Genomic DNA, 7,449 nt, shown 5'->3' with positions numbered 1-7,449 from the left:
ATTGGTGACATTGACAACAAAATCCGCTTATTTTTATCCTTTATAATGTGGTATCCGCCGAGGATAAATGGCAGACACCGGAGTTCAATTAGATTACGGCAGTGCGACAGACGTGGACACCTTACTATAGAGAAGCTACGCTTCTCTAGCATTCACTAGATAATAATCAACATCTATTTCAGTTGTCACTTTATTGAAGGTTTAAAGGATACTAAAGCTATATACAACAAACAATGAATACATGGATAGGAATAAATAATCATAACATAAAAGCATTATAATACATATACAGTGGTCAGTTTGGGCAATAATGATCCCCCATCCCTGAAAAGGGTGGGGGAGAATTAAGAATACAGTTAACCATAATAAACATGACAGATTCAATCATTAATTGTAAGCATAGGGAGGGGGTCATCAGACCCCTTCCCCAGGACTCGGGGGAGGGCCATTGACCCTCCACCGAACCCCAGATCAGGGGTGCCATAGGCATGGCTCACGGTTGCCGAATACCACAACTCTCCCCTCGGAAGGCTGGGAGAGGGTTTCCCTACCAGACTTCCGACAGTGGTTGAGGCCTTCGGTCCGCTCCTTAGGGCTAAGATATGTACAACCGATAATGATTCAATGGAATCCTAGTGGTGAGTGTTTCTCAGGGTTGATGGGCTCCCAATGTGGGATAGAAGGCAGAGGCTGGCTTGGGTTGGACCCGTTGGTCAGCGCCAGCAGGTGTCAGGTTGGCTGGTGGCACAGGGGTTGCTGGAACGGTCAGCAGTGGGGCCTGCTGGTTGTTGTTGGCAGCGGCTGGGGCGCTGGCTGCCAGGTGGATCGTCTGGGCAGCGGCCTGTCCTCCTGAGGGGCCGCGGGGTCTGCCAGAGTGCGGTCCTGGCCTACCTGGGCGGTCATGCCCGCTATCAGTCGATTGCATAGACACCATCTCCTCGGCTGCTTCCCTGCCAATGGGAATGGCATCCCAGTCCACTGAAAAGTCCCGGGACTTGGCATGGGGGAGCCTGGCTCTAGCCATAGCTTTCCTATATAAAGTTGGATGGTACAGGAACACTTGTGACATCGCATTCAGGGCTGCTCGGATGCCTCCTTGTGCTGCTGCCAGAGAAATGATGGTTAGGTCCCCCAGTAGTTTGAGGATCAACAACAGCAAGCACAGTATGGCTGCGCCATCTCCCCACTCGTGGATAGCTTGTCTAAATCCAGCCCAGACATCCAGGGCGGCCTCTCCTTCCTCCGCCAGTCGGTCAATGTTGTAGGACACTATCCCATGGTCTCCTGTGGCCGAACAGCTGCCTTGCTGAACGCAGGAGCCATAGGATAGGCCGGTCAGCATGGCGCTCTTGTATGCTGGGAACGCCAGCAGTTGTTGCCAGTCGTTCAATTCAGCCTGCGAATACAAGCCCCCTGAACTGAAGTCATCTAAGGGCTCTGTCAACAATTGCGTAGGCGTATCCAGCGGTGGTGGCCTCTTCTTAGGAGCGGGGGTTAGCTCTATCCAGCCTTCCTCCGCGTGCACAGTCAGGGGGTAGGTGGAGGAGCAGGGAATCTTGGTGGCGTGTTCACTATATACTCGCGTCACAGCGTCTACAAATCCTGTGGGTTCTACTGGCACTTGGTCCCAACACTCCTTGTGTTCGCGGACAACGTATTTATGGCGTTGGCAGGTCAGCTGCAGCAGGATGTCTCCCCTCAGTACTGAGAACGTGCTCCCCTGGACACGCACCGGGTGGGCCGGGTCTAGTTGCTGGAGCTTCCAGCAGTTGGCCGCTACTTCTTCTGCTGCTGTGCTTTTCATGCGCGTTTCCAGGGTAAACCCAATATAACCTGCATGTATTTGGGCTTGTAGGGGGACGTCAACATCCCTGGCCGACACTCTGGGCAGCGCAGCCGCGGCTGGGTCAGCTGCCACGAACAACGCTGGATGGTTGGTGGCATGGGCCTCGAAGTCGCAGTTCACAATCGAGGTGGGGTTGGTCATGTTGATGAAAAACTGGGCCTGATGGTCAACCAGGTATACATCCATCACTAGGCTGGGCTGGAGGCTGCGGATCAGCCTCAAGGGGCAGTCTCTCCCCAGGTGGTCCCAGTGATGCAGGACAGCTCAGAATGGGGACACTCCAGGGTCAGGTGGTCAGATTGGGACTCCACCCGTCCATCCTCTACCACATAGGTCTCTTCCTTGACCAGCAGCCGTCGCTCCTGGAGCACTAATTCATTGCGGTACAGCTGGCCCTCGAAGTGGACGTCCTCCCCTTCACAACCCACCCCCTCGGGGCTGTTGACAAGGGCGCCCACCATGTCGATGGTGAAGAACAGGGGATGGTTCAGCTGGAACGTTAGTGGCTGGGTCTTGCCTGGCAGCGTGTAGACTCGGTTCCTGGCCAGGTCTCGGCACGCTTCTGGGTCTATCTTGGTTGGCCTCATGAGGGTGGGGACCGAGGTCACCTTGAGGTGACCCCATACCCCACACCTGAACGTCCACTGGGACACGGTGAGCTGGCAACTGTACCCGGTTGTTTCCCTCACCTTGACTTGCTGCAGGACGTGCACTTCATGGCCCAGGGGCACCTCCTGGTGTAGGGGCTCCGTGTTACACATCTTTTCTTTATTGTAGGACGTGACATGGGTGGGGTTGGCACAGTCCCATCCCACCAGGACGTAGCTGGTTGTAGGCCACACGGCTGCCAGCAGGAGGCCCCACAGGACCATCCACCAATGGGAGAGGCTTCCAGGCAACCATCTACCTCGCACCCGCGGCTGGGGATCTTCAGCTCTGGTCACGGCTGCTTCTTGTGGCTGGACACGGCTGGGCTGCTCCTGGCTAGATACAAGTTTCCATTGAGCGTTATCTTTGTGCGGCCGGGGCACCCCGATACCCTCCCCAATGACAGACTGGCAAGCAACTGGCACTTGCCTGGGTGTCGGCTCCCCTAGCCCCAGGTGCTCCCTTCCCTTGTCCAAGGCATGCCCAGTGGCATGGGGCTGAAGTGCATGTGGCACAGGCTCGCCCTTACTCACTTCCCTCCCCTGCCCTAGGAACTCAGGTGCATGTGGCACAGGCAAGTCCTTATTTTCCCAAATTTCAATCTCCCCAGCCTCTGGTGCAGGGGGCACAGGCAAGGCTGGGGTTTTACAATGGCTTGGATACAACACATTTAACAAATTCAACTTATCCTGGTGTTGAGCAGCTGGGTTCCTTCGGCTGGCAGGGGGCTCTGGATGGCATGTAGCTGGGCTCTCCCTGCAGGCTGGTGGCGCTGGCTGACTGGGGGTGACGGGTGTCACCCCTTCCTCTAGGGTTGCTGGCTCGCTCCAGGACTCAGGTCTCTCGGTGGCGGCGACGGTTGTCGCCCCAGACATCCGGTTGGAGGCTGGCTCGTCCCAGGATCCAGGTATCTCGGTGGCGGCGACGGTTGTCGCCCCAGGCACCAGGTGGGAGGCGCTGGATAGCACCCCCCCGTCATCCCAGGTGGCGACGCCGGGTGGCGTCCCATACATCGATGCTGAGGCGCTGGTTAGCGCCTCTCTCCTCTCTCGTTCAGCGGCCGCCAGGGCCTCCCCGTACACCGTCTCAGGGGCGCTGGGTAGCGCCCCTCCACTCTTGCTGGGTAGGCTCAGTCGGACAGGTTCCATCATGTTGAGGCTAAAAGGCTGGGGCCTCAGCACCTCTGGCTCGGCTATGTTGTTGGATTGTATCAGCTCTGGCCCCAGATGGTTAAGACTGAAGCCTAGGCCAACCCGGTTGGGTTCAGCCGCGCCGCCCAGTACGTTGATCCTAGCTGGGACAGTCCCAAACTGCGGCATCCCATCGGTTCGGTCCGCAGCTCTGGGGGCGGCTGCTTGCTGTTGTGGTGCTGGGGGCGCGCTCCCTTCCATGTGGGCCACTCTGCTGGGCTTCCCTGGAGGGGCACCCTTATCGGCGGTGCGCCTGCGGCTGGCTACCTGGGCCCAGTCAGCTCTGCAATCGGCCGCCGTGTGACGGTCATAGTGGCAACGCTCACACTTGGCAGAACGGTCACGGCGTGGCTGGGTGCGTCTCTCCTCTAGGCTAACTTCCACAGGCGTTGGGCAGTCTCGAGCTCGGTGGCCTCTCCCCTGGCAGCGGAAGCAGCGACCTGGGACCTTGTCATCTGGAGCGACCTTCCCCATCTGGTGGAGACCCGGAGCCAAGGCGCCAATCTCCATTGGCTCCGACTCGTCATATTGGGGCAACTGGATGCAAGCAGATCCAGTCAGCCCTTCGGTCGAGTCCACTAAGCACACACCTTCCTTCAGTTGCTTAGTAACCATGGTGACGGTAAACATGGCCTTACGAGTGTACTCAGGTACACTCGTAATTTCATGGTTCATCATGAGGCGTTTTACATTGGCGTTACGAATTCCACGATTTAATTCGCCCACCAACAACTCAAGATCCTCATGGTTGTAGGCGTCCCTATACAAGGCGCACTTAGTTGATATGTACGCTTGTATAGGTTCTGTCGAGTGTTGCTTGTAATCCCTAAACGCTTGTTTAAGCGTTTGGGATTCAAAAGCAGGGCGAAATAGCAATTCACACTCAGCCTTGACCTGTTCGTAGGTCAAGGCTTGGCCTGCCTCGCCAAACAGATGGGACGCCATTTCCGCCGCTTGCCCTACCAGTGACAGTAGGAGGGCGTTGTGGCGGTTGAGGGAGTCATGGGGGGGCACGCGATAAGCTGCCCATGACATCTCGAGTCTGCGGATATGTGAACTCCAGGATTGCTTGGGCGGTCCTCTAAACTCTGGCAGGTTACTCAGCATCAGCTTGCGGTACTTGGCTGGAGCCGGCTGAGGGTCATCCTGGAGCCATACTGGGGCTTGGTCACCTCCTGGCGCTTGCAGCTGGTCCATCGGGGCAACGGTTCAACGGCAGGACGCAAAGATATAACGTAAATAGGATAAATGGTTTGTCACTTAGAGGCGGGCTAGCCTAACAGCCAACACTGTTTTTATCACTAGGTTGGTAGTTTAGTTACAAAAATATAGCTTAGCTGGGTTTATCACTAGTTGGATTCTGAGGTGGTAGAGTAGGCTGGTAGATGTAGACAGATGTTGAGGGTCTGAACTGCTGTCAAGAACTGATTGGGTTTTCCTTTATCACACTAGAGCTAGAAGGAGGGAAGCTTGTAATTCTTTATTTGCTAAAAATACCCCTGTTGGATGCTATGAAGTAGCTCCGCTCCTGTGTGTGTGTGTGTGCGTGAAATCTCCTGTCCTCGCAACGCGCGTATGCACCGTCAAATCCGCGCACACGGGGAAAACGCGCACCTTCCCTCAACTCGCTCTCTCATTGGTCCGCTTTGTCCGTTGGATTTATGATATCTCCGCACTCTGTTGCGCTACCCATGAAAGGCGCTCTGTGTGCCCGGTCGCTAGCCCCACACTACAGACGGACTTAGTCTAGTGTGGGTAGGAAGGGGGAAGCGCGTGAGGGGACGGGGGTAACTCCGTCCGTTCTCCCTGTGAGGGAGGGGGGGGGTAACTGTGTGCTGGTGTAATAGTGCCTTTTCTTCTTAATCCTAGGCTTATCTATTATATCACCCTGATTGTATTTGCCTTCAATGGAGGGGGGCTCCTCCCCTTCCTCTGGAATAAGGGGTGTATTGTTGTTGTGCTGGAGGTTTGAGGTGATTTTGATTGTGTATCAGGGTCTTTATTATATTACATCTAGCTTCTATTTTTGTCCTTATCACAATTACATAACAGATTTGTTTACTAACCCTGTTCTATTTTTAGCTGTTATCACAATACACAATAAATCCAAGCCTGTTTTATTTTTAGTTTTATCACAACACAACAATTTGTTTGCCAAGCTTTGCTCATAAATCTATTGTTTAGCCATCACACCAGGGTGGTAATCCCTGCAAATGTGATATAATATCTGTTTTTCTAGATGGGCGGCTGCGTTGTAGCCTCTCAGGATACTTGGAGTTGACGTAGTTTTCTCTGTTTTGGTGCACTACACTCGTATGTTGGCTCGCAGCTATGTGGCATGTTTCAGCCTATCGGCGGCAGGGAATGTCCCGTCCTGCTAGCGCCGCTGATCCAAATCCGGCTGATGGCGGCAGGGAATGTCCCGTCCTGCTAGCGCCGCTGGTTCGGATCCTGCTATCTCTTGCAGCAAGTTGGCCTATTTGCAGCCGTTTACACTTATTTGGCTTGTTTCAGCCGGTCCGCAGGCCTGTTTCAGCCCTTTAAACGCTCGATTCTCCGTTAGATGTCGGCGCTTCTCGCGGTTCTTCGTCAGGTTTCGCTGTCTTGCTTCCACAACTGCCGGATGCAGAGTTAGACTTTGCTGTCCAGGGTGGGTAATTCAGGTTGCTTGTGTCAGTTTTGCCAGTTTCACTGCTGGGAGTACCTTGGCCTCAGATGCGCGTCTGCTCTACACTTGTGGTTCGCCGTAATCTCACACAGCTGTCACCAAAGTTGTGGTATCCGCCGAGGATAAATGGCAGACACCAGAGTTCAATTAGATTACGGCAGTGCGACAGACGTGGACACCTTACTATAGAGAAGCTACGCTTCTCTAGCATTCACTAGATAATAATCAACATCTATTTCAGTTGTCACTTTATTGAAGGTTTAAAGGATACTAAAGCTATATACAACAAACAATGAATACATGGATAGGAATAAATAATCATAACATAAAAGCATTATAATACATATACAGTGGTCAGTTTGGGCAATAATGATCCCCCATCCCTGAAAAGGGTGGGGGAGAATTAAGAATACAGTTAACCATAATAAACATGACAGATTCAATCATTAATTGTAAGCATAGGGAGGGGGTCATCAGACCCCTTCCCCAGGACTCGGGGGAGGGCCATTGGATAGAGTTTAACTTAAAGTCAAGAAAATAAAACATTATGATAACCCGTTTTACCCCATCCCTTATCCTCTACCCCACTTTTGCTTTCATTACAAAATTCTTCCATCCTAACTTAACAACGCTACTCAATACTATGGCTCACCAAATTTACACATAAGGTGACGTTAACATGGGAAATACATATAATTAATTATGAAAATAATATATCCAAGTGCGTCTGTCGATAAAAAGAGAAAGACACAATAAATCATTTAGCTCTTTATTTTTAATTTTTTAAGTTTAAAAATATTGTACTCGGCTATTCCTTGGCCGACTTAGGCTTTTAATCATATCCTGGCCGAGACAAATTTAGACCGTTGACTAATCAAAAATCGGTTCAGTTAGAGGGATACCCAACGTCTCAATTTATTGCTACCAAAAGTCTTATAACTACGTTGCAATTATATAAAAACCCGTAAATTGAGTTTAATCAAAGGAGTATACTACATATTTCAATCACGCCCCCATCCCGTGATACAGCATGGCATTAATTTGTCATCGACCGGGCCATTGACCCTCCACCGAACCCCAGATCAGGGGTGCCATAG

This window comes from Acartia tonsa, chromosome 5, assembly GCF_053477335.1.
Source record: "Acartia tonsa isolate MP-2025a chromosome 5, ASM5347733v1, whole genome shotgun sequence".
NCBI classification, from domain to species: Eukaryota; Metazoa; Arthropoda; class Copepoda; order Calanoida; family Acartiidae; genus Acartia; species Acartia tonsa.
The sequence above is the reverse complement of the archived record's forward strand: the minus strand, read 5'-3'. Positions refer to the sequence as shown.